Consider the following 27,362-nt stretch of genomic DNA (forward strand, 5'->3'; position numbering starts at 1 on the left):
TGTCTGCAAGAAAGCACATCAGATTCATTTGTGTGTGCTCAAAATCTTGCTTAAATTGAGCTTACGTTTTCTGTTTAATAATATATATTTAAAAAAGTACACTTGAACAAACAAGAATCTTACTCTATTTGGTAAAGAAAAAATTGTCTGAAAGGATTCTAAAACCATAACCAATATTTCTGGATTCAAGATTTCCGTTGCCGTTACAATATCTTGTTTTCGAAAACGTACATGTATGTATAAAAGACCAGACAACTACATAGTTCCACTGGGTTTTGAACCCAGGACCTTCTGCGTGTTAAGCAGACGTGATAACCACTACACTATGGAACTCCTAAAAATGTTTTCTGAAACAGCTTTTCTGTCCGCAAGAAAGCACATCAGATTCATTTGTGTGTGCTCGAAATCTTGCTTAAATTGAGCTTACCTTTTCTGTTTATTAATATATATTTCAAAAAGTACACTTGAACAAACAAGAATCTTACTCTATTTGGTAAAGAAAAAATTGTCTGAAAGGATTCTAAAACCATAACCCATATTTCTGGATTCAAGATTTCCGTTGCCGTCACAATATCTTGTTTGAAAACGTATATGTATGCATAAAAGACCAGACAACTACATAGTTCCACTGGGTTTTGAACCCAGGACCTTCTGCGTGTTAAGCAGACGTGATAACCACTACACTATGGAACTCCTAAAAAAGTTTTCTGAAACAGCTTTTCTGTCCGCAAGAAAGCACATCAGATTCATTTGTGTGTGCTCGAAATCTTGCTTAAATTGAGCTTACCTTTTCTGTTTAATAATAAATATTTAAAAAAGTACACTTGAACAAACAAGAATCTTACTCTATTTGGTAAAGAAAAAATTGTCTGAAAGGATACTAAAACCATATCCAATTATTCTGGATTCAAGACTAACCATTGCCGTTATAATATCTTGTTTTCAAAAACGTACATTTATGCATAAAAGACCAGACAACTACATAGTTCCACTGGGTTTTGAACCCAGGACCTTCTGCGTGTAAAGCAGACGTGATAACCTCTACACTATGGAACTCATAAAAATGTTTTCAGAAATAGCTTTTCTGTCCGCAAGAAAGCACATCAGATTCATTTGTGTGTGCTCGAAATCTTGCTTAAATTGAGCTTACCTTTTCTGTTTATTAATATATATTTCAAAAAGTACACTTGAACAAACAAGAATCTTACTCTATTTGGTAAAGAAAAAATTGTCTGAAAGGATTCTAAAACCATAACCCATATTTCTGGATTCAAGATTTCCGTTGCCGTCACAATATCTTGTTTGAAAACGTATATTTATGCATAAAAGACCAGACAACTACATAGTTCCACTGGGTTTTGAACCCAGGACCTTCTGCGTGTTAAGCAGACGTGATAACCACTACACTATGGAACTCTTAAAATTGTTTCCTGAAACAGCTTTTATGTCCGCAAGAAAGCACATCAGATTCATTTGTGTGTGCTCAAAATCATGCTTAAATTGAGCTTACGTTTTCTGTTTAATAAAATATATTTCAAAAAGTACACTTGAACAAACAAGAATCTTACTCTATTTGGTTAAGAAAAATTTGTATGAAAGGATTCTAAAACCATAATCAATATTTCGGGATTCAAGATTTCCGTTGCCGTCACAATATCTTGTTTTCGAAAACGTACATGTATGTATAAAAGACCAGACAACTACATAGTTCCACTGGGTTCTGAACCCAGGACCTTCTGCGTGTTAAGCAGACGTGATAACCACTACACTATGGAATTCCTAAAAAAGTTTTCTGAAACAGCTTTTCTGTCCGCAAGAAAGCACATCAGATTCATTTGTGTGTGCTCGAAATCTTGCTTAAATTGAGCTTACCTTTTCTGTTTAATAATATATTTTTCAAAAAGTACACTTCAACAAACAAGAATCTTACTCTATTTGGTTAAGAAAAATTTGTATGAAAGGATTCTAAAACCATAATCAATATTTCGGGATTCAAGATTTCCGTTGCCGTCACAATATCTTGTTTGAAAACGTATATTTATGCATAAAAGACAAGACAACTACATAGTTCCACTGTGTTTTGAACAACGGATCTACTGCGTGTTCAGCAGATGTGATAACCACTAAACTATGGAACTCTTAAAATGTTTCCTGAAACAGCTTTTCTGTCCGCAAGAAAGCACATCAGATTCATTTGAGTGTGCTCTAAATCTTGCTTAAATTGAGCTTACGTTTTCTGTTTAATAATATATATTTAAAAAAGTACACTTGAACAAACAAGAATCTTACTCTATTTGGTAAAGAAAAAATTGTCTGAAAGGATACTAAAACCATATCCAATTTTTCTTTATTCAAGACTAACCATTGCCGTTACAATATCTTGTTTTCAAAAACATACATTTATGCATAAAAGACCAGACAACTACATAGTTCCACTGGGTTTTGAACCCAGGACCTTCTGCGTGTAAAGCAGACGTGATAACCACTACACTATGGAACTCATAAAAATGTTTTCAGAAATAGCTTTTCTGTCCGCAAGAAAGCACATCAGATTCATTTGTGTGTGCTCGAAATCTTGCTTAAATTGAGCTTACCTTTTCTGTTTATTAATATATATTTCAAAAAGTACACTTGAACAAACAAGAATCTTACTCTATTTGGTAAAGAAAAAATTGTATGAAAGGATGCTAAAACCATAACCCATATTTCTGAATTCAAGATTTCCGTTGCCGTCACAATATCTTGTTTGAAAACGTATATTTATGCATAAAAGACCAAACAACTACATAGTTCCACTGGGTTTTCAACCCAGGACCTTCTGCGTGTTAAGCAGACATGATAACCACTACACTATGTAACTCTTTAAAATGTTTTCTGAAACAGATTTTCAGTCCACAAGAAAGCACATCAGATTCATTTGTGTGTGCTCGAAATCTTGCTTAAATTGAGCTTACGTTTTCTGTTTAATAATATATATTTCAAAAAGTACACTTGAACAAACAAGAATCTTACTCTATTTGGTTAAGAAAAATTTGTATGAAAGGATTCTAAAACCATAACCAATATTTCGGGATTCAAGATTTCTGTTGCCGTCACAATATCTTGTTTGAAAACGTACATTTATGCATAAAAGACAAGACAACTACATAGTTCCACTGTGTTTTGAACAACGGATCTACTGCGTGTTCAGCAGATGTGATAACCACTAAACTATGGAACTCTTAAAATTGTTTCCTGAAACAGCTTTTCTTTCTGCAAGAAAGCACATCAGATTCATTTGTGTGTGCTCAAAATCTTGCTTAAATTGAGCTTACGTTTTCTGTTTAATAATATATATTTAAAAAAGTACACTTGAACAAACAAGAATCTTACTCTATTTGGTAAAGAAAAAATTGTCTGAAAGGATTCTAAAACCATAACCAATATTTCTGGATTCAAGATTTCCGTTGCCGTTACAATATCTTGTTTTCGAAAACGTACATGTATGTATAAAAGACCAGACAACTACATAGTTCCACTGGGTTTTGAACCCAGGACCTTCTGCGTGTTAAGCAGACGTGATAACCACTACACTATGGAACTCCTAAAAATGTTTTCTGAAACAGCTTTTCTGTCCGCAAGAAAGCACATCAGATTCATTTGTGTGTGCTCGAAATCTTGCTTAAATTGAGCTTACCTTTTCTGTTTATTAATATATATTTCAAAAAGTACACTTGAACAAACAAGAATCTTACTCTATTTGGTAAAGAAAAAATTGTCTGAAAGGATTCTAAAACCATAACCCATATTTCTGGATTCAAGATTTCCGTTGCCGTCACAATATCTTGTTTGAAAACGTATATGTATGCATAAAAGACCAGACAACTACATAGTTCCACTGGGTTTTGAACCCAGGACCTTCTGCGTGTTAAGCAGACGTGATAACCACTACACTATGGAACTCCTAAAAAAGTTTTCTGAAACAGCTTTTCTGTCCGCAAGAAAGCACATCAGATTCATTTGTGTGTGCTCGAAATCTTGCTTAAATTGAGCTTACCTTTTCTGTTTAATAATAAATATTTAAAAAAGTACACTTGAACAAACAAGAATCTTACTCTATTTGGTAAAGAAAAAATTGTCTGAAAGGATACTAAAACCATATCCAATTATTCTGGATTCAAGACTAACCATTGCCGTTATAATATCTTGTTTTCAAAAACGTACATTTATGCATAAAAGACCAGACAACTACATAGTTCCACTGGGTTTTGAACCCAGGACCTTCTGCGTGTAAAGCAGACGTGATAACCTCTACACTATGGAACTCATAAAAATGTTTTCAGAAATAGCTTTTCTGTCCGCAAGAAAGCACATCAGATTCATTTGTGTGTGCTCGAAATCTTGCTTAAATTGAGCTTACCTTTTCTGTTTATTAATATATATTTCAAAAAGTACACTTGAACAAACAAGAATCTTACTCTATTTGGTAAAGAAAAAATTGTCTGAAAGGATTCTAAAACCATAACCCATATTTCTGGATTCAAGATTTCCGTTGCCGTCACAATATCTTGTTTGAAAACGTATATTTATGCATAAAAGACCAGACAACTACATAGTTCCACTGGGTTTTGAACCCAGGACCTTCTGCGTGTTAAGCAGACGTGATAACCACTACACTATGGAACTCTTAAAATTGTTTCCTGAAACAGCTTTTATGTCCGCAAGAAAGCACATCAGATTCATTTGTGTGTGCTCAAAATCATGCTTAAATTGAGCTTACGTTTTCTGTTTAATAAAATATATTTCAAAAAGTACACTTGAACAAACAAGAATCTTACTCTATTTGGTTAAGAAAAATTTGTATGAAAGGATTCTAAAACCATAATCAATATTTCGGGATTCAAGATTTCCGTTGCCGTCACAATATCTTGTTTTCGAAAACGTACATGTATGTATAAAAGACCAGACAACTACATAGTTCCACTGGGTTCTGAACCCAGGACCTTCTGCGTGTTAAGCAGACGTGATAACCACTACACTATGGAATTCCTAAAAAAGTTTTCTGAAACAGCTTTTCTGTCCGCAAGAAAGCACATCAGATTCATTTGTGTGTGCTCGAAATCTTGCTTAAATTGAGCTTACCTTTTCTGTTTAATAATATATTTTTCAAAAAGTACACTTCAACAAACAAGAATCTTACTCTATTTGGTTAAGAAAAATTTGTATGAAAGGATTCTAAAACCATAATCAATATTTCGGGATTCAAGATTTCCGTTGCCGTCACAATATCTTGTTTGAAAACGTATATTTATGCATAAAAGACAAGACAACTACATAGTTCCACTGTGTTTTGAACAACGGATCTACTGCGTGTTCAGCAGATGTGATAACCACTAAACTATGGTACTCTTAAAATGTTTCCTGAAACAGCTTTTCTGTCCGCAAGAAAGCACATCAGATTCATTTGAGTGTGCTCTAAATCTTGCTTAAATTGAGCTTACGTTTTCTGTTTAATAATATATATTTAAAAAAGTACACTTGAACAAACAAGAATCTTACTCTATTTGGTAAAGAAAAAATTGTCTGAAAGGATACTAAAACCATATCCAATTTTTCTTTATTCAAGACTAACCATTGCCGTTACAATATCTTGTTTTCAAAAACATACATTTATGCATAAAAGACCAGACAACTACATAGTTCCACTGGGTTTTGAACCCAGGACCTTCTGCGTGTAAAGCAGACGTGATAACCACTACACTATGGAACTCATAAAAATGTTTTCAGAAATAGCTTTTCTGTCCGCAAGAAAGCACATCAGATTCATTTGTGTGTGCTCGAAATCTTGCTTAAATTGAGCTTACCTTTTCTGTTTATTAATATATATTTCAAAAAGTACACTTGAACAAACAAGAATCTTACTCTATTTGGTAAAGAAAAAATTGTATGAAAGGATGCTAAAACCATAACCCATATTTCTGAATTCAAGATTTCCGTTGCCGTCACAATATCTTGTTTGAAAACGTATATTTATGCATAAAAGACCAAACAACTACATAGTTCCACTGGGTTTTCAACCCAGGACCTTCTGCGTGTTAAGCAGACATGATAACCACTACACTATGTAACTCTTTAAAATGTTTTCTGAAACAGATTTTCAGTCCACAAGAAAGCACATCAGATTCATTTGTGTGTGCTCGAAATCTTGCTTAAATTGAGCTTACGTTTTCTGTTTAATAATATATATTTCAAAAAGTACACTTGAACAAACAAGAATCTTACTCTATTTGGTTAAGAAAAATTTGTATGAAAGGATTCTAAAACCATAACCAATATTTCGGGATTCAAGATTTCTGTTGCCGTCACAATATCTTGTTTGAAAACGTACATTTATGCATAAAAGACAAGACAACTACATAGTTCCACTGTGTTTTGAACAACGGATCTACTGCGTGTTCAGCAGATGTGATAACCACTAAACTATGGAACTCTTAAAATTGTTTCCTGAAACAGCTTTTCTTTCTGCAAGAAAGCACATCAGATTCATTTGTGTGTGCTCAAAATCTTGCTTAAATTGAGCTTACGTTTTCTGTTTAATAATATATATTTAAAAAAGTACACTTGAACAAACAAGAATCTTACTCTATTTGGTAAAGAAAAAATTGTCTGAAAGGATTCTAAAACCATAACCAATATTTCTGGATTCAAGATTTCCGTTGCCGTTACAATATCTTGTTTTCGAAAACGTACATGTATGTATAAAAGACCAGACAACTACATAGTTCCACTGGGTTTTGAACCCAGGACCTTCTGCGTGTTAAGCAGACGTGATAACCACTACACTATGGAACTCCTAAAAATGTTTTCTGAAACAGCTTTTCTGTCCGCAAGAAAGCACATCAGATTCATTTGTGTGTGCTCGAAATCTTGCTTAAATTGAGCTTACCTTTTCTGTTTATTAATATATATTTCAAAAAGTACACTTGAACAAACAAGAATCTTACTCTATTTGGTAAAGAAAAAATTGTCTGAAAGGATTCTAAAACCATAACCCATATTTCTGGATTCAAGATTTCCGTTGCCGTCACAATATCTTGTTTGAAAACGTATATTTATGCATAAAAGACCAGACAACTACATAGTTCCACTGGGTTTTGAACCCAGGACCTTCTGCGTGTTAAGCAGACGTGATAACCACTACACTATGGAACTCTTAAAATTGTTTCCTGAAACAGCTTTTATGTCCGCAAGAAAGCACATCAGATTCATTTGTGTGTGCTCAAAATCATGCTTAAATTGAGCTTACGTTTTCTGTTTAATAAAATATATTTCAAAAAGTACACTTGAACAAACAAGAATCTTACTCTATTTGGTTAAGAAAAATTTGTATGAAAGGATTCTAAAACCATAACCAATATTTCGGGATTCAAGATTTCTGTTGCCGTCACAATATCTTGTTTCAAAACGTACATTTATGTATAAAAGATCAGACAACTACATAGTTCCACTGTGTTTTGAACAACGGATCTACTGCGTGTTCAGCAGATGTGATAACCACTAAACTATGGAACTCTTAAAATGTTTCCTGAAACAGCTTTTCTGTCCGCAAGAAAGCACATCAGATTCATTTGAGTGTGCTCTAAATCTTGCTTAAATTGAGCTTACGTTTTCTGTTTAATAATATATATTTAAAAAAGTACACTTGAACAAACAAGAATCTTACTCTATTTGGTAAAGAAAAAATTGTCTGAAAGGATACTAAAACCATATCCAATTTTTCTGGATTCAAGACTAACCATTGCCGTTACAATATCTTGTTTTCAAAAACGTACATTTATGCATAAAAGACAAGACAACTACATAGTTCTACTGGGTTTTCAACCCAGGACCTTCTGTGTGTTAAGCAGACATGATAACCACTACACTATGGAACTCTTAAAATTGTTTCCTGAAACAGCTTTTCTGTCCGCAAGAAAGCACATCAGATTCATTTGTGTGTGCTCAAAATCATGCTTGAATTGAGCTTACGTTTTCTGTTTAATAAAATATATCTCAAAAAGTAAACTTGAACAAACAAGAATCTTACTCTATTTGGTAAAGAAAAAATTGTCTGAAAGGATTCTAAAACCATAACCAATATTTCTGGATTCAAGATTTCCGTTGCCGTTACAATATCTTGTTTTCGAAAACGTACATGTATGTATAAAAGACCAGACAACTACATAGTTCCACTGGGTTCTGAACCCAGGACCTTCTGCGTGTTAAGCAGACGTGATAACCACTACACTATGGAACTCATAAAAATGTTTTCAGAAATAGCTTTTCTGTCCGCAAGAAAGCACATCAGATTCATTTGTGTGTGCTCGAAATCTTGCTTAAATTGAGCTTACCTTTTCTGTTTATTAATATATATTTCAAAAAGTACACTTGAACAAACAAGAATCTTACTCTATTTGGTTAAGAAAAATTTGTATGAAAGGATTCTAAAACCATAACCAATATTTCGGGATTCAAGATTTCTGTTGCCGTCACAATATCTTGTTTGAAAACGTACATTTTTGCATAAAAGACAAGACAACTACATAGTTCCACTGTGTTTTGAACAACGGATCTACTGCGTGTTCAGCAGATGTGATAACCACTAAACTATGGAACTCTTAAAATTGTTTCCTGAAACAGCTTTTCTGTCTGCAAGAAAGCACATCAGATTCATTTGTGTGTGCTCAAAATCTTGCTTAAATTGAGCTTACGTTTTCTGTTTAATAATATATATTTAAAAAAGTACACTTGAACAAACAAGAATCTTACTCTATTTGGTAAAGAAAAAATTGTCTGAAAGGATTCTAAAACCATAACCAATATTTCTGGATTCAAGATTTCCGTTGCCGTTACAATATCTTGTTTTCGAAAACGTACATGTATGTATAAAAGACCAGACAACTACATAGTTCCACTGGGTTTTGAACCCAGGACCTTCTGCGTGTTAAGCAGACGTGATAACCACTACACTATGGAACTCCTAAAAATGTTTTCTGAAACAGCTTTTCTGTCCGCAAGAAAGCACATCAGATTCATTTGTGTGTGCTCGAAATCTTGCTTAAATTGAGCTTACCTTTTCTGTTTAATAATATATATTTAAAAAAGTACACTTGAACAAACAAGAATCTTACTCTATTTGGTAAAGAAAAAATTGTCTGAAAGGATACTAAAACCATATCCAATTATTCTGGATTCAAGACTAACCATTGCCGTTATAATATCTTGTTTTCAAAAACGTACATTTATGCATAAAAGACCAGACAACTACTTAGTTCCACTGGGTTTTGAACCCAGGACCTTCTGCTTGTAAAGCAGACGTGATAACCACTACACTATGGAACTCATAAAAATGTTTTCAGAAATAGCTTTTCTGTCCGCAAGAAAGCACATCAGATTCATTTGTGTGTGCTCGAAATCTTGCTTAAATTGAGCTTACCTTTTCTGTTTATTAATATATATTTCAAAAAGTACACTTGAACAAACAAGAATCTTACTCTATTTGGTAAAGAAAAAATTGTCTGAAAGGATTCTAAAACCATAACCCATATTTCTGGATTCAAGATTTCCGTTGCCGTCACAATATCTTGTTTGAAAACGTATATTTATGCATAAAAGACCAGACAACTACATAGTTCCACTGGGTTTTGAACCCAGGACCTTCTGCGTGTTAAGCAGACGTGATAACCACTACACTATGGAACTCTTAATATTGTTTCCTGAAACAGCTTTTATGTCCGCAAGAAAGCACATCAGATTCATTTGTGTGTGCTCTAAATCTTGCTTAAATTGAGCTTACGTTTTCTGTTTAATAATATATATTTAAAAAAGTACACTTGAACAAACAAGAATCTTATTCTATTTGGTAAAGAAAAAATTGTCTGAAAGGATACTAAAACCATATCCAATTTTTCTGGATTCAAGACTAACCATTGCCGTTACAATATCTTGTTTTCAAAAACGTACATTTATGCATAAAAGACAAGACAACTACATAGTTCTACTGGGTTTTCAACCCAGGACCTTCTGCGTGTTAAGCAGACATGATAACCACTACACTATGGAACTCTTAAAATTGTTTCCTGAAACAGCTTTTCTGTCCGCAAGAAAGCACATCAGATTCATTTGTGTGTGCTCAAAATCATGCTTGAATTGAGCTTACGTTTTCTGTTTAATAAAATATATCTCAAAAAGTAAACTTGAACAAACAAGAATCTTACTCTATTTGGTAAAGAAAAAATTGTCTGAAAGGATTCTAAAACCATAACCAATATTTCTGGATTCAAGATTTCCGTTGCCGTTACAATATCTTGTTTTCGAAAACGTACATGTATGTATAAAAGACCAGACAATTACATAGTTCCACTGGGTTCTGAACCCAGGACCTTCTGCGTGTTAAGCAGACGTGATAACCACTACACTATGGAACTCCTAAAAATGTTTTCTGAAACAGCTTTTCTGTCCGCAAGAAAGCACATCAGATTCATTTGTGTGTGCTCGAAATCTTGCTTAAATTGAGCTTACCTTTTCTGTTTAATAATATATATTTCAAAAAGTACACTTGAACAAACAAGAATCTTACTCTATTTGGTAAAGAAAAAATTGTATGAAAGGATGCTAAAACCATAACCCATAATTCTGAATTCAAGATTTCCGTTGCCGTCACAATATCTTGTTTTCGAAAACGTACATTTATGCATAAAAGACCAGACAACTACATAGTTCCACTGGGTTTTGAACCCAGGACCTTCTTCGTGTTAAGCAGACGTGATAACCACTACACTATGGAACTCCTAAAAATGTTTTCTGAAACAGCTTTTCTGTCTGCAAGAAAGCACATCAGATTCATTTGTGTGTGCTCGAAATCATGCTAAAATTGAGCTTACCTTTTCTGTTTAATAATATATATTTCAAAAAGTACACTTGAACAAACAAGAATCTTACTCTATTTGGTAAAGAAAAAATTGTCTGAAAGAATACTAAAACCATAACCAATATTTCTGGATTCAAGATTTCCGTTGCCGTCACAATATCTTGTTTTCGAAAACGTACATTTATGCATAAAAGACCAGAAAACTACATAGTTCCACTGTGTTTTGAACAACGGACCTTCTGCATGTTCAGCAGATGTGATAAACACTACACTATGGAACTCTTAAAAATGTTTTCAGAAGAGATGCGCATGCGCGGCTGGCTGGTGATGGACGCTTAGTCATTCAGCTCCACCAACCGCCGGCATAATAAAGACAATATCTAAGACTGAAACCAACATCTGAACAAAACAAACGAGCAGTATCGGCGTAGTAACACACCCCGGTGCGGCAGATCAACACCAGAACCAGATGGCGGCAACGAGGCAGAAAGCCCGACGCAAGTCGGATGTCAGGGCCTACTTTACAGGACAAGGCAAGGCGGGAGCCGCGGAGCTGTCGGCAGTGTCGGATTCCGATTCCGCCCAGGATACCGAGGGAGCAAGAGCAGCAACGGAACAATCCAGAACCATTAAAAAGGAAATTTCCAAGCTCCTGGTGGATCTGAAATCTTTTTTCAGGGGGGAGGTGGAGGGGCTCCGGCATGATCTAATGCAGATTGGGTCCAGAACCAATGACCTAGAGGAGCGCATGGAAGCCAGCGCGACCACTCAGCAGGAAACAAACTCCCGTATACAGGCCCTGGAACAGCGGGTGATGGAGTTGGAGGCCCGCCAGGAGGACGGGGAAAATAGAGACAGGAGGAACAATTTGCGAGTCAGGGGGATCCCGGAGGAGATCTTGGACCCGGAGGCACTGCTGACGCGCTGGATGGCCTCCATCCTGCCGGATAAGCCAGAAGCTGACTTTCGGATGGACAGGTGCCATAGAGCCCTGCGATCTCGACCACTGGCCTCAAATCCCCCTAGAGACGTGATCCTCCGCCTCCACTATTTCTCCATAAAGGAGGAGGTGGGAAGGATAGCCCGGGCTACCCCCCATATCACCTTTGAGGGTATCACCCTTATGGTATTCCAGGACTTGTCACCCCTTACGCTGGCCCGACGGAGAGCCGTGGGCCACGTTACCCGGGCTCTCAGAGACAACGAAATAAGGTACCGCTGGGCCTTCCCCTTTGCCTTGGTGGCCACAAAGAATGGAAGACCCCACGTCCTCAAGCAACCTTCGGAGGGGGCAGCCTTCCTGAAAAGGCTTGGGGTGCAGGGAAATATAGCCAATACCCCAGAGGGGGCCCAACAAGGTCCTAGTGCGGAATCCCCATCAAGACGACAGGGTACCTCTCCCCCGAAGGAGAGGAGTCTAAGCAAAAAAGATGGGCGCGGGAAAAGCCCATAAATCACAGAAGGGGTTACACATAAACACAGAACAGTTTCGTTTCGCTTGTTGCGTTGTTAACAACCAGTCTATTCCCTTCATGACAGCCAAGATGCTACCCCAGAGAAGACCTATACAGGAGAGGGGAGACCAACTCCAGTAGGCCCCAAACAGCGGCCGCCAAGATCAGCGGGCTCACACAGATCGGGAGGTTCCAAGATGGCGTTCCCTTACCTCATGGAGCGGGAAGATGGAGAAGAGGCGCGAAATCGACCATGGCGGCGCAACTCTTGGCGGGACGGATTGCTCCGGCGGTGGAACCCGCCCAGAGAGCGGTCCCCGGACCAGCCCTCTCTCCTCAGCAGCCCGCCTCCGAATGAGGAGGACCCGCCCAGACCGGCGACGTCAGAGAGGTGGATCTCGCGAGAGCCCTGGAAGGGACGGCTGGGGAGTCGCGGTGACGTCAGGAGGACGGCGCCGACCCGGATATGCAGCAGAGCTCCTCGGCGGAGGCACGCGAGATCCGCCGCCGGGGAGAAGTCCCGACACAAGAACAAAGCGGACATAAGCGAGGGAGGGGGGCAGGAGAGCGGAGGTCGCAAGGTCGGGAAGGGGTGTCCCGAGAGAGGAGGGAAAGATAGAGGAGGGAGACCGGAGGGAGGGAGCTACGGAGGGGCCAAAACAAACGGAATAAATCCCAGTGCTAACAGGCGACTAGGGAAAAAGTTACCCCTGCTAGAGCCGTGAGGGCAGGAGTAGGCGGGGTGCAAGAGATGGCACAAAAGGCTGCCAGAACTGAAGGGTTAAATTGTTTTAGAGTTTTGGGAAATAGTAGAGAAAAAGTAGAGGGTAATAGAGTAGAATATAGAGGTTTACTATGGTCTGCACCAGAACTGGGAAATAAATAAAAATAATATGTTTAATAATAATACAAAAAAAAAAAAAAAACTGCCACGACAACAGTTTAGAGTTTGGAGGTTAGGTTTTAGTTCCGCATAACTGCCGGCGGGGGGGGGGGGGTGACCATCGCCCTGCCCGCAGGTATGTGCATCCGCTTCAGGAGATGGGGTAAGACCCACCTTCCTGGCAAAGACCCGGCTGTCCGTGGCTGGTCGCAAGACCCACGGAAGGGGACCAAGGGGGAGAGAGGTCCAGGAAGAACAGATCGCAGCCGGGCATTGAACCCGAGGTCCACTAGGACTAATACGGTTCCCGTTATTTGTGTATGTGATATTTACATGTTTCTTTCCTTCATGTTTCCTCCCCCCCCCACCCCAGCCCCAACAGGCGTGAGACGAATCCTGCTCGGAAAGTGCAAGCACTACGGCTCGCAAACCCATCAAGTGCACAGGGACCGGGGTAAGAATAATTACGCCTATACACTCTATCTGCTCACACAAGTGATATACATATGGCGGTAACTTTTCTGTCACAAAACGCCAAAGGGCTTAATAGTCCGCACAAGCGGAGGATCGCCTTCACGGAGGTCAAAAGGAGAGGGGCTGAAGTGGTCTTCCTCCAGGAAACACACTTCAGCTCTAGACATAGCCCTAAATTTTTGGACTCACACTTTCGTCAGTTTTTTCTAGCGTCAGGGCCGGAAAAAAAAAGGAGGGGTAGCTATATTAATGCATAATAACACCCCATTCCAGGTAGAAAAGATCAAAAGGGACCCCGGGGGACGGTATATCGTGCTGGTTGGGCTCCTCAAACAGACCAGAATCACATTGGCATGCATATATGCGCCGAGTGAAGGTCAGACAGATTTCTTTAACGGTTTTTTTCAAAAGCTGCAGCAGTGGGCCGAGGGTCATATCGTGCTGGGAGGGGACTTTAATACGGTACTTAACCCGAAGGTCGATCGCTCGACATCCCAACAATCTATAAGGAAAGTGGGGAACGCCGCTCTCCTGAGGGGTCTAAGGCAAACTGGCCTAGTAGATATCTGGAGGGAGCAGCACCAAGGGGAACGCAGCTACTCCTTTTATTCCCATCCCCACGACAGTTACAGTAGGATTGACCACTTCTTTGTTTCGGGCAGAATGGTCCCACAAATATCCGACACAATCATACATGATATTACATGGTCGGACCATGCATCGATTGAGCTACGATGCACCCAAATTGGATCTGTCAGGCCGGGAGCAAATTGGAAGCTAAACGAATCAATGATTAAAATCCCGGAAATACAAAAAAAAGTCAAAACCGAGATATCAGCCTACTTCAGGATAAATAGTGGTAGTGTGGTTTCCCAATCTATGTTATGGGAGGCTCATAAAGCCACAACCCGGGGGGTCTTGATCAGTATCGCTGCAAGTAGAAAAAAGAAAAAGGAGGCCAAATTAACGCAGCTCTATAAAAGGTTACATGAGCTCTCTACACTACATAACCGGACAGGTAGAGAGGAGACCCTTAAGGAGTTGAAGGATGTCAGGATTGAACTGAACCTTCTCCTTACCTCCAGGGCCGAGAAAGACATGAGTTGGACTCAGAGGAAATTTTATGAGAAAGCTAACAAACCGGACACTATGCTGGCTACCAGACTCCGAAACCGGAAACCAAATTATAATATTCAATCTATCAAAACAAGTGGGGGCCAGTGTTCCTCAAACCCTAAAGTGATAGTGGGGGAGTTCGCGAAATTTTACGCACAGCTATACAATGGGGAGAAGGTGGTTCACAATGCGAGGACAAGTAGTAAACTACGGAAATTCCTGGCAGACGCGGCCTTGCCACAATTGACCAGATTGGAGCGAGAGGCATTACAGAGCGACTTTACGAGGGAGGAATTAGAGGCGGTAGTAAAAAAACTAAAAGCATCAAAAGCCCCGGGCCCGGATGGGTTCTCCAATCTGTACTATAAAAAATTTATTGGAGTTCTGGCTCCTCATATGCTCCAGTTATTCAATGGAGTGCTAGCAGGGGAGCCCTTCCCGGGACAGATGCTCCAGGCGTCAATTTCAGTAATTCATAAAGAGGACAAAGATCCCACTAGCTGCCAGAGTTACAGGCCAATCTCATTAATAAATACAGATGTTAAAATCTCTTCTAAATTACTGGCCAATAGATTAAATATAATCCTGCCGAGGCTTATCCACCCGGATCAAGTTGGCTTTATTAGAAATAGACAAGCGGCCGACAACACTAGAAGGATTGTTGATATTATAGACTTTATAGGAGCCAAGGAGATCCGAAGTGTGGCCCTAAGCCTAGATGCGGAAAAGGCCTTTGACAGGATTGATTGGCCATACCTGGAGTCCACGCTTGGAGCATTTGGGTTTGGGGGTACATTCCAACAGGCAGTTAAGGCTTTATACACGGCACCAACAGCTAGGGTGGTCCACCAAGGATACCCATCAGATCCTTTTCCAATTAAAAGTGGTACGAGGCAGGGGTGCCCGCTTTCGCCCCTGCTCTTCGCCCTATGCATCGAACCGCTCGCAGCGCAAATTCGGAACAACGCTGATATCTCTGGGGTACAAATCCACTCACAGGAGCACAAAGTGGCTTTGTACGCAGATGACATCATTCTAACCCTTACTAAGCCGCTCGTCTCGCTACCCAATCTGTTCGAGCTTCTAGAGCGATTTGCCCAGATCTCAGGCTTTAAAATAAATCAATCCAAATCGGAGGCCCTAAGCCTCAACATGCCACGAGAGATGGAGAAGCTGATAGAAATCAATTTTGGGTTCAGATGGTGCCCATCCGCCATGAAGTACCTAGGAGTGCAGATCACAAAACAGACAAGCTCCTTATATTCGGCTAACTATCCCAAACTGCTGAGGACTCTAAAAAGAGAGCTGCAGGATTGGAAGGCATATGGTATTTCCTGGTTAGGAAGGATCTATAGCGTCAAGATGAACGTCCTTCCCCGGATTCTATATCTGTTCCAAACTCTCCCAATCCCCGTGGTAAGAGCGGATATTGCAGGGCTCCAAAAATCAATATCCCAATTCATTTGGAATGGTAGAAAACCACGGATTAGAGTAAAGACGATGCAGAAAGCCAAGGAAGCTGGTGGCCTAGCGGTGCCGAGTGTTTTATCCTACTACAAAGCGGCACAATTGTGTCAAATCATACAATGGCACGGTGACCCTGAGCTGCGGCGGTGGGTGGCACTGGAGAGGGAGGTGTGTGCCCCGCTGGAGCTCATGGACCTGATCTGGTACCCGAGGAAACGGGTGAGGGATGTTCTCATTCCATTGACCTCTGTACTCAACTCACTCTCGGTCTGGGAGGCTTCCAAAGATAACAGCTCATTGACCTCCAAACATACTCTGATGGCACCTTTATATGGCAACCCGGACTTTGCTCCTGGTCTGACAGATAAGAGCTTCCCGCTCTGACGTAAATCGGGGGTTAGAAGGTTGAAGGACCTGGAGGTTAAAGGTAAGATCAAATCCTTCGAATCATTACAGTCGGAAACAGGCATTCCCAACACAGATTTTATGAAATACCTCCAGGTCAGGGCATATTATAAAGCACACCCGGGGAGGCCACCGCTGACGAATTTTGAGAGGCTCTGTGTGCGCGGGACAGGCACGCGGGGACTGATCTCTGCCTTGTACAGAGAGGTGGTGAATACGAACACAGACAGGACAGGTAAATCCCGTTTCATGACGCAATGGGAAGAGGATCTTCAGGGCCACCTAGAGGACGAGGACTGGGCCGCGGTATTTAAGGCCGCGGCCACTAGCTCCATCTGCACAACATTGAAGGAGAACTCGTATAAAGTATTACTACGGTGGTATCTCACCCCAGTTAGATTAGCTAAATTCAAACGGGGGTCTTCCCCGCTCTGCCCCAGGCAGTGCGGGGAACAAGGGGATCTGGTACACATGCTGTGGTCTTGCCCGAAAATAGTGCCGATATGGACCAAGATCCGAGATTGGCTGCAGAGGATCTTTTTGGGGCTCAAAATTCAGCTGGACCCGTGGCTGTTTTTGTTAGGTAAACCTACGAATGAGGTATCTAGATCGGGTAACAAGTTGATAGCACACTTTGCCACCGCTATGCGGTGCGAGACCGCAGCACTGTGGAATCAGAATGCGATTCCTTCTATAGACAAAATCAGGAACAGAATTTGGTTCATATGCCGAATGGAGAAGTTAACGAGTTTAGTTAACGATTCGGCCGATAAATTCGAAAAAGTCTGGTCATTGTGGTTGGCACAGACCGATATTCAGGGGATGAATGAGGCCACCATAAGGCTTTGATAGATGGAAGTGGGTTCTCCTTGGATGATGGACGGGGGACTACACGGGACGTTCGGACGGCAGGGTTCCCACGGGGCAGTGGTACTACCCCAATGGAAACGAAGTGGAAGAACGGACGCGGATCTGGCGCAGGGCTCTCGGTGAGATCAAGAGCAGGGTGCTAACGGTGCCGGCGCAGGACGTCGGTTCATCAAGCAGTAAGAGACTCGTCTACGCCTCTCCCTCCCTACCCCCCCCTCCCCCCCATACTTCCCCGTAATTGTTGTCTGTCTGTTAAGGTCTTGTCCTGTAGGTTTCCCCCACGTGCGTCCGTCATATGTAGTATGTCCTTGTAAGTAAAGTGTATACGTGGAATAATTATCAACGTAATGTATCCCATTGATTGTATGCACTAAAAACCAATAAAAACAAAGTTGAAAAAAAAAAAAAAATGTTTTCAGAAATAGCTTTTCTGTCCGCAAGAAAGCACATCAGATTCATTTGTGTGTGCTCGAAATCTTGCTTAAATTGAGCTTACCTTTTCTGTTTATTAATATATATTTCAAAAAGTACACTTGAACAAACAAGAATCTTACTCTATTTGGTAAAGAAAAAATTGTCTGAAAGGATTCTAAAACCATAACCCATATTTCTGGATTCAAGATTTCCGTTGCCGTCACAATATCTTGTTTGAAAACGTATATTTATGCATAAAAGACCAGACAACTACATAGTTCCACTGGGTTTTGAACCGAGGACCTTCTGCGTGTTAAGCAGACGTGATAACCACTACACTATGGAACTCTTCATATTGTTTCCTGAAACAGCTTTTCTGTCCGCAAGAAAGCACATCAGATTCATTTGTGTGTGCTCAAAATCATGCTTAAATTGAGCTTACGTTTTCTGTTTAATAAAATATATTTCAAAAAGTAAACTTGAACAAACAAGAATCTTACTATATTTGGTTAAGAAAAATTTGTATGAAAGGATTCTAAAACCATATCCAATTTTTCTGGATTCAAGACTAACCATTGCCGTTACAATATCTTGTTTTCAAAAACGTACATTTATGCATAAAAGACCAGACAACTACATAGTTCCACTGGGTTTTGAACCCAGGACCTTCTGCGTGTTAAGCAGACGTGATAACCACTACACTATGGAACTCTTCATATTGTTTCCTGAAACAGCTTTTCTGTCCGCAAGAAAGCACATCAGATTCATTTGTGTGTGCTCAAAATCATGCTTAAATTGAGCTTACGTTTTCTGTTTAATAAAATATATTTCAAAAAGTAAACTTGAACAAACAAGAATCTTACTATATTTGGTTAAGAAAAATTTGTATGAAAGGATTCTAAAACCATAACCAATATTTCGGGATTCAAGATTTCTGTTGCCGTCACAATATCTTGTTTCAAAACGTACATTTATGTATAAAAGATCAGACAACTACATAGTTCCACTGTGTTTTGAACAACGGATCTACTGCGTGTTCAGCAGATGTGATAACCACTACACTATGGAACTCCTAAAAATGTTTTCTGAAAAAGCTTTTCTGTCCGCAAGAAAGCACATCAGATTCATTTGTGTGTGCTCGAAATCTTGCTTAAATTGAGCTTACCTTTTCTGTTTAATAATATATATTTCAAAAAGTACACTTGAACAAACAAGAATCTTACTCTATTTGGTAAAGAAAAAATTGTATGAAAGGATGCTAAAACCATAACCCATATTTCTGAATTCAAGATTTCCGTTGGAATCACAATATCTTGTTTGAAAACGTATATTTATGCATAAAAGACCAGACAACTACATAGTTCCACTGGGTTTTGAACCCAGGAACTTCCGCGTGTTAAGCAGACGTGATAACCACTACACTATGGAACTCTTAAAATTGATTCCTGAAACAGCTTTTCTGTCCGCATGAAAGCACATCAGATTCATTTGTGTGTGCTCGAAAACTTGCTTAAATTGAGCTTACATTTCTGTTTAATAATATAGATTTCAAAAAGTACACTTGAACAAACAAGAATCTTACTCTATTTGGTAAAGAAAAAATTGTATGAAAGGATGCTAAAACCATAACCCATATTTCTGAATTCAAGATTTCCGTTGCCGTCACAATATCTTGTTTGAAAACGTATATTTATGCATAAAAGACCAGACAACTACATAGTTCCACTGGGTTTTCAACCCAGGACCTTCTGCGTGTTAAGCAGACATGATAACCACTACACTATGTAACTCTTTAAAATCTTTTCTGAAACAGATTTTCAGTCCACAAGAAAGCACATCAGATTCATTTGTGTGTGCTCGAAATCTTGCTTAAATTGAGCTTACGTTTTCTGTTTAATAATATATATTTCAAAAAGTACACTTGAACAAACAAGAATCTTACTCTATTTGGTAAAGAAAAAATTGTATGAAAGGATGCAAAAACCATAACCCATATTTCTGGATTCAAGATTTCCGTTGCCGTCACAATATCTTGTTTGAAAACGTACATTTATGCATAAAAGACAAGACAACAACATAGTTCCACTGGGTTTTGAACCCAGGACCATCACAATATCTTGTTTCAAAACGTACATTTATGTATAAAAGATCAGACAACTACATAGTTCCACTGTGTTTTGAACAACGGATCTACTGCGTGTTCAGCAGATGTGATAACCACTAAACTATGGAACTCTTAAAATGTTTCCTGAAACAGCTTTTCTGTCCGCAAGAAAGCACATCAGATTCATTTGAGTGTGCTCTAAATCTTGCTTAAATTGAGCTTACGTTTTCTGTTTAATAATATATATTTAAAAAAGTACACTTGAACAAACAAGAATCTTACTCTATTTGGTAAAGAAAAAATTGTCTGAAAGGATACTAAAACCATATCCAATTTTTCTGGATTCAAGACTAACCATTGCCGTTACAATATCTTGTTTTCAAAAACGTACATTTATGCATAAAAGACAAGACAACTACATAGTTCCACTGGGTTTTCAACCCAGGACCTTCTGCGTGTTAAGCAGACATGATAACCACTACACTATGGAACTCTTAAAATTGTTTCCTGAAACAGCTTTTCTGCCCGCAAGAAAGCACATCAGATTCATTTGTGTGTGCTCAAAATCATGCTTGAATTGAGCTTACGTTTTCTGTTTAATAAAATATATTTCAAAAAGTAAACTTGAACAAACAAGAATCTTACTCTATTTGGTAAAGAAAAAATTGTCTGAAAGGATTCTAAAACCATAACCAATATTTCTGGATTCAAGATTTCCGTTGCCGTTACAATATCTTGTTTTCGAAAACGTACATGTATGTATAAAAGACCAGACAACTACATAGTTCCACTGAGTTCTGAACCCAGGACCTTCTGCGTGTTAAGCAGACGTGATAACCACTACACTATGGAACTCCTAAAAATGTATTCTGAAACAGCTTTTCTTTCCGCAAGAAAGCACATCAGATTCATTTGTGTGTGCTCGAAATCTTGCTTAAATTGAGCTTACCTTTTCTGTTTAATAATATATATTTCAAAAAGTACACTTGAACAAACAAGAATCTTACTCTATTTGGTAAAGAAAAAATTGTATGAAAGGATGCTAAAACCATAACCCATATTTCTGAATTCAAGATTTCCGTTGCCGTCACAATATCTTGTTTGAAAACATACATTTATGCATAAAAGAAAAGACAACTACATAGTTTCACTGGGTTTTGAACCCAGGACCTTCTGCGTGTGAAGCAGACGTGATAACCACTACACTATGGAACTCTTAAAATTGTATCCTGAAACAGCTTTTCTGTCCGCAAGAAAGCACATCAGATTCATTTGAGTGTGCTCGAAAACTTGCTTAAATTGAGCTTACGTTTCTGTTTAATAATATATATTTCAAAAAGTACACTTGAAGAAACAAGAATCTTACTCTATTTGGTAAAGAAAAAATTGTCTGAAAGAATACTAAAACCATAACCAATATTTCTGGATTCAAGATTTCCGTTGCCGTCACAATATCTTGTTTTCGAAAACGTACATTTATGCATAAAAGTCCAGAAAACTATATAGTTCCACCGGGTTTTGAACCCAGGACCATCTGCGTGTGAAGCAGATGTGATAACCACTACACTAAGGAAATCTTCAAAATGTTTTCTGAAACAGCTTTTCTGTCCGCAAGAAAGCACATCAGAATAATTTGTGTGTGCTCGAAATCTTGCTTAAATTAAGCTTACGTTTTCTGTTTAATACTAGTACTAATACTTTATATTAGTACTAGTGCCGGGTAGGAACGGGACAGCACGCGACCCGTGCAAGCAGGGCCGGGTAGGTACGGGCCGGTGCCCCGTTGCGCAAATATATATAGGTATATTTAGGACAGGCATACGGGACGCGGGCTGCACCCCCCCCCACCCGGTGCCTCATTGTTTTTCCCCGCAGCCGAGGGGCTGGCGGTGCTCGCGCTCCGCCACGTGGGCCCTCACAATGGAGAGGCGCACGCGGTCGGGGGAGGGGGGAGAGTGGAGCGGCCTGCCATGCAGCTGGAGAGGCGGCTGCTCCCACGGTTCCCCCTCCCATTCCCTTCGTTCAGGGGATCGCGTGGTGACAACAAATAAATGCTTTTTACACATTCTGGTATGGGGGTATATATGTATGTGGGTATATACGTAGATGGGTATGCATAAGTATAGGGGATTATATATGTGGGCATACATGGGTACATATATGTAGATAGGTGGCTATAGATGCATGTATGCTTTTGGGTATGTATATGTAGGTGTGTGTATATGTATATTTATGTGGGTAGATGTATGTAGATGGGTATATATATATATATGTATGTGTATAGGTATATGGGTATATATGTGTATGTATGTATGGGTATATATATGTATACGGATATATAGGTGGGATATATGTATGTATATATGTATATGGGTTTATGAGTATCAAAGGATGAGAAATGAATCTCTGTATGGTGCTTCTAAATCCAGGATTGTACAATGATGGCAATATAGCCTAGGAGTCCGGTCAGTAGGTCAATGAAAAAATATATATATATGTGACAGGGTATATAGCTCACCATATAAAGCCCAACATGGACAGAAAAAGTGTAACCACCCTCAAAATGAAATCACATGGAAGCCCATATATAAAGGGACTCCCAGTGCAATCACTATATAGAGGGATGGTATCCTGAACCATAGGCTGGAGCCCTGCAAATACCCTATAGTCACAGTCACAATATTCAGAAATAAGAGTAAATAACTCACATTGTAGACCCCTTCTGCTCCATAAAAGCGTGCATCTGTTCCGTTTTGTAGATAAAGTATGCGTGGAAAGATGGTGGAGCACTGCAAAAAATAGGGCTGGAGGCAGTTCAGTGAAAAATAATCATTGGTAATGCAAAGGGATCCTTTTAATGTAGCTTTTGCTACCATGCATTTCCATTAAAGCATTTTTATTTTTCACTGATCTGCCTCCAGCCCTATTTTTTGCAGTGCTCCACCATCTTTCCACGGGTTTATGAGTATGTATATATATATCAGGGAATAAAACACAAAAGCGCACCGAGGGTCAAGATTTAATTAAAACATGTTAGTAGTAATAACAATAAAAACTTACATATAAGGGTAAGTACATCCAGTATTAAGGTGCAGAGGAAACAGTCCTGGTGGTGTCCTGGGCATAAAGAGATGGTGCAGAGGCTTACAAGGTAGACCCACGTGCTGGGGCTGCCTGGCTCAGCACCATATAGTTCTTACTTCCGGGTTGCAGCTTCTCGCAGGACCCGTGAATAGTAGCCCACTTCAAATGCCGGTTTCCCAGAGAAACTCACTCCGGCGTGCCGAAGGGTCTCTGGTTGTTGATGGGACAGCTGGGGGTAGGTACACCTGTGGGCTGACTTCTAGCTGCACCGTAGGGCTTTCGCAACGCGTTTCACACAGTGTTGTGCTTCATCAGGCGATCGCCTGATGAAGCACAACACTGTGTGAAACGCGTTGCGAAAGCCCTACGGTGCAGCTAGAAGTCAGCCCACAGGTGTACCTACCCCCAGCTGTCCCATCAACAACCAGAGACCCTTCGGCACGCCGGAGTGAGTTTCTCTGGGAAACCGGCATTTGAAGTGGGCTACTATTCACGGGTCCTGCGAGAAGCTGCAACCCGGAAGTAAGAACTATATGGTGCTGAGCCAGGCAGCCCCAGCACGTGGGTCTACCTTGTAAGCCTCTGCACCATCTCTTTATGCCCAGGACACCACCAGGACTGTTTCCTCTGCACCTTAATACTGGATGTACTTACCCTTATATGTAAGTTTTTATTGTTATTACTACTAACATGTTTTAATTAAATCTTGACCCTCGGTGCGCTTTTGTGTTTTATTCCCTGCTGTTGCCCGCGTTTGGAGCCATCCTGCGACGGGACCTGTGGAGGAGGGGTGCCTTCACATCACATCAGCTGCAAGAGGGAAGAGTTGATCCACTACGAGATCCTGTTAGGAAGCAAGAGCGCGGTTTGACTTTCTTATGTATATATATATATACATATATGGGTATGGGTGTACAGGCAGTCCTCGGTTATCCGACACAATGCGTTACTCAAAATGGCACTGGATAGCGAAACGTTGCAAAGCGAAACATGTTTTCCCATAGGAACATGGTTTAAATGAAAGGTTCCGTTCCTGAAGGCTTTTTAATGCTGAAATACACAAAATATTTTACGCAACTTTGCAAAGCGTTGTAAGAGCGTTGGATAAGCCGTTTTGGCGTTGCATAAATGAACATAGGTATGCATTGCATAGCGTTGGATAAGCCATTCGTTGTAGAACGAAGCGTTGTAAAACGAGGACTGCCTGTATGTGTATATATATATATGGGTAGATGATGTATACTTGTAGTTAAGTACACGGGTATGTAAATACATGTGTATATAGGTATGTATGTGTGTATGTATGGGTGTAACTACATAGTTCCAATGGGTTTTGAACCCAGGACCTTCTGCGTGTGAAGCAGACGTGACAACCACTACACTATGGAACTCTTAAAATTGTTTCCTGAAACAGCTTTTCTGTCCGCAAGAAAGCACATCAGATTCATTTGTGTGTGCTCAAAATCATGCTTAAATTGAGCTTACGTTTTCTGTTTAATAATATATATTTCAAAAAGTACACTTGAACAAACAAGAATCTTACTCTATTTGGTAAAGAAAAAATTGTCTGAAAGGATACTAAAACCATATCCAATATTTCTGGATTCAAGATTTCTGTTGCCGTTACAATACAGTATCTTGTTTTCAAAAACGTACATTTATGCATAAAAGACCAGACAACTACATAGTTCCACTGTGTTTTGAACAACGGACCTTCTGCGTGTTAAGCAGACGTGATAACTACTACTCTATGGAACTCTTAAAAATGTTTCCAGAAACAGCTTTTCAGTCCACAAGAAAGCACATCAGATTCATTTGTGTGTGCTTGAAATCTTGCCTAAATTGAGGTTACGTTTTCTGTTTAATAATATATATTTCAAAAGTACACTTGAATAAACAAGAATCTTACTCTATTTGGTAAAGAAAAATTTGTCTGAAAGGATTCTAAAACCAAAAGTATATGAAAGAAAAGGAAACCTTGTTTACCAGCACTCTGTCAAACTGAATGTATAATGACATAATTAAAATACTTTATTAATAAACAATGAATAAAAAAATGGGCTTTAAAATCAGAAAATGTATCAAACAGCACGTGACTGTGATCATTGGTAACTTAACCAGAGGTATTTAAGTAGTGTTTACATATGGAGATCCTTGACCAGGGAGGCGCGAGTATCCTCCCCTACTCCTTTCCCTACTTTTCCCGGTACTGACCGAAAGACGAGAAGGACAACGTTTTGGAGGTATATGGGCCGCGGCTTTGTTTATTTACAACAACATGGAGATAGTTACTATCCCGGTCCGCACCGGAAATGCTCGGTGCTGGTAACGCAACGGAGGGACACCCGGATGTATGACCGGTGACCTGCCCCTTCGCTTCAAACCGCTTTACCAGCCCCGAGCCCCTTCCGGCAGGACGAGCACCTACCCCCTCCCCCAACTGCCGCCATGACAAAGCAAATTGGCCCCATTTTTTCCCCTTCCATCTGGATCTTCCCGACTCTGTTCCCGATCCGGACTATCTTGAATTCTGTGGAATGAAGAGAAGTTATACCGGCCCCCGTGATTGTGATGATCCTTGACTAAGAAAAGGGATGGGTGGGTGGGATTATGTTGCGAGCCAGGAGCAAGTGACCGAAGCTCGCTCCTGGCCGAAGGTACACCCCCCCTCCTGGTCGCCCCTCCCCCTGGCCACTCCTGTGGCCCGCCTGGATCGGGGAGGCCGCGCCCCCCGGTCACTGGCTGTGCCACCCAAATGGGCTGGCCCGCTTTATGACCAGGGAGGCGCGAGTATCCTCCCCTACTCCTTTCCCTACTTTTCCCGGTACTGACCAAAAGACGAGAAGGACAACGTTTTGGAGGTATAAAGGCCGCGGCTTTGTTTATTTACAACAACATGGAGATAGTTACTATCCCGGTCCGCACCGGAAATGCTCGGTGCTGGTAACGCAACGGAGGGGCACCCGGATGTATGACCCGGTGACCTGCCCCCTCGCTTCAACCCGCTTTACCAGCCCCGAGCCCCTTCCGGCAGGACGAGCACCTACCCCCTCCCCCAACTGCCGCCACCGACGGGCCTATTTAAACCCCTTAAATTAAGCCTGTGCCGCCATACCCCCGATAACCTCCTCCAAACCCTCCTGCAGGTTGTTGTTCATCATGTCTGCCCCTATGTCAGACAGATGTACCCCATCCTCCCTGAACCAGCCCTCTACTTTGAAGCTAAACTGTGGGTGATTTATTACCCACCCCCCGCATTGCTTCACGAATTTCCCCAACTTTTTGTTCAAACTTTTTCGTGTCTTGTTTACCCGCCCTGGGTTCCGCGCCCCTCTCCCCTCTCCAAACACGCCTGCAAATGATGTCCGACCATACTAACTGAACCCCTGGCCAAAGAGCCATGATCCGTGCTATGTCCTGCTTTATCTGTTGGGCTAAGACCGTGGACCGCACTGCTGCCAAGTCATTGCCCCCTGCGTTGATGACGATGATGTCAGGTGCCCTCCTGTCCCTGGCCCGTGAAATAAGCAGCGGGAACAGCTGACCCCATCGCATCCCTCTCACCCCCCACCATTTTACCTCCGCCTGCTCTGTGCCCAACCCCAGATTTCCCCCATACGGTCGTGAAAATGCCCTCTTTCCGGCCCAGTGCACCAGCGAATCTCCCACCATCCAGATCTCCGCCGCACCTGGGGAAGCACAGAGAGGAGAGGGAAAACCCAGTTGGCGAAGTTCTATGCTACCGTGTCTTGGCGCCCTGCCAGCTCCGGTCTAATGTACACCCGGTAGCTGTCGGATTTCCACCGCCCGATCTTCTGAATTCTGGGTATTGAGAGTCCCAGGCGCGCTGCCTCGGTTGCTGCCCCAATGCGGAACGAGTGTGTTCCGTATTGACCCTCCTCCATCCCCCGCTCCCTGAGGCACATGCGGAAGACGCGCAGAAACTGGAATCGCGATACTGCCCCTCCGTCCTCGTGCACCAGCAGGGGCCCCCCTTTCTTTGGCCTGCGGGTCAGATACTCCCCTACTGCTTTTACCGGGCAGGTCGAGTTCCCTGGTAAGCCCTTCAGCGTGATCCACGCCCCCCTTCCTGCCTGGTCTGTCTTCGACTTGCGGATTAGCAGGCTCAGCGCCCCTCCTGCCAGCCTTACGTCTGCCAACTGCAAGCCACCCCCTCCTTGTTTGGACGCGCAAACCAGCTCT

At 40.8% G+C, this 27,362-nt stretch overlaps 16 non-coding genes across 16 annotated transcripts; all 16 read right to left on the reverse strand.

The window, feature by feature from the left end:
* Nucleotides 1-260: 260 nt before the first annotated feature.
* Nucleotides 261-333, reverse strand: TRNAV-AAC (transfer RNA valine (anticodon AAC)). The gene has a single exon. It is a non-coding gene; the product is annotated as a tRNA-Val (tRNA).
* A 287-nt stretch (nt 334-620) lies between these two features.
* TRNAV-AAC (transfer RNA valine (anticodon AAC)) lies at nt 621-693 on the reverse strand. The gene has a single exon. It is a non-coding gene; the product is annotated as a tRNA-Val (tRNA).
* Nucleotides 694-983: 290 nt separating this feature from the next.
* TRNAV-UAC (transfer RNA valine (anticodon UAC)) lies at nt 984-1,056 on the reverse strand. The gene has a single exon. It is a non-coding gene; the product is annotated as a tRNA-Val (tRNA).
* Nucleotides 1,057-1,343: 287 nt separating this feature from the next.
* TRNAV-AAC (transfer RNA valine (anticodon AAC)) lies at nt 1,344-1,416 on the reverse strand. The gene has a single exon. It is a non-coding gene; the product is annotated as a tRNA-Val (tRNA).
* A 1,011-nt stretch (nt 1,417-2,427) lies between these two features.
* On the reverse strand, nt 2,428-2,500 carry TRNAV-UAC (transfer RNA valine (anticodon UAC)). The gene has a single exon. It is a non-coding gene; the product is annotated as a tRNA-Val (tRNA).
* Nucleotides 2,501-3,509: 1,009 nt separating this feature from the next.
* On the reverse strand, nt 3,510-3,582 carry TRNAV-AAC (transfer RNA valine (anticodon AAC)). The gene has a single exon. It is a non-coding gene; the product is annotated as a tRNA-Val (tRNA).
* A 287-nt stretch (nt 3,583-3,869) lies between these two features.
* Nucleotides 3,870-3,942, reverse strand: TRNAV-AAC (transfer RNA valine (anticodon AAC)). Its single transcript has one exon. It is a non-coding gene; the product is annotated as a tRNA-Val (tRNA).
* A 290-nt stretch (nt 3,943-4,232) lies between these two features.
* Nucleotides 4,233-4,305, reverse strand: TRNAV-UAC (transfer RNA valine (anticodon UAC)). The gene has a single exon. It is a non-coding gene; the product is annotated as a tRNA-Val (tRNA).
* A 287-nt stretch (nt 4,306-4,592) lies between these two features.
* On the reverse strand, nt 4,593-4,665 carry TRNAV-AAC (transfer RNA valine (anticodon AAC)). The gene has a single exon. It is a non-coding gene; the product is annotated as a tRNA-Val (tRNA).
* A 1,011-nt stretch (nt 4,666-5,676) lies between these two features.
* On the reverse strand, nt 5,677-5,749 carry TRNAV-UAC (transfer RNA valine (anticodon UAC)). Its single transcript has one exon. It is a non-coding gene; the product is annotated as a tRNA-Val (tRNA).
* A 1,009-nt stretch (nt 5,750-6,758) lies between these two features.
* Nucleotides 6,759-6,831, reverse strand: TRNAV-AAC (transfer RNA valine (anticodon AAC)). The gene has a single exon. It is a non-coding gene; the product is annotated as a tRNA-Val (tRNA).
* Nucleotides 6,832-7,118: 287 nt separating this feature from the next.
* On the reverse strand, nt 7,119-7,191 carry TRNAV-AAC (transfer RNA valine (anticodon AAC)). Its single transcript has one exon. It is a non-coding gene; the product is annotated as a tRNA-Val (tRNA).
* Nucleotides 7,192-8,924: 1,733 nt separating this feature from the next.
* Nucleotides 8,925-8,997, reverse strand: TRNAV-AAC (transfer RNA valine (anticodon AAC)). The gene has a single exon. It is a non-coding gene; the product is annotated as a tRNA-Val (tRNA).
* Nucleotides 8,998-9,287: 290 nt separating this feature from the next.
* Nucleotides 9,288-9,360, reverse strand: TRNAV-UAC (transfer RNA valine (anticodon UAC)). Its single transcript has one exon. It is a non-coding gene; the product is annotated as a tRNA-Val (tRNA).
* A 287-nt stretch (nt 9,361-9,647) lies between these two features.
* On the reverse strand, nt 9,648-9,720 carry TRNAV-AAC (transfer RNA valine (anticodon AAC)). The gene has a single exon. It is a non-coding gene; the product is annotated as a tRNA-Val (tRNA).
* Nucleotides 9,721-18,609: 8,889 nt separating this feature from the next.
* TRNAV-AAC (transfer RNA valine (anticodon AAC)) lies at nt 18,610-18,682 on the reverse strand. The gene has a single exon. It is a non-coding gene; the product is annotated as a tRNA-Val (tRNA).
* Nucleotides 18,683-27,362: the final 8,680 nt, after the last annotated feature.

Source organism: Ascaphus truei, chromosome 18 (assembly GCF_040206685.1).
Source record: "Ascaphus truei isolate aAscTru1 chromosome 18, aAscTru1.hap1, whole genome shotgun sequence".
NCBI lineage: Eukaryota > Metazoa > Chordata > Amphibia > Anura > Ascaphidae > Ascaphus > Ascaphus truei.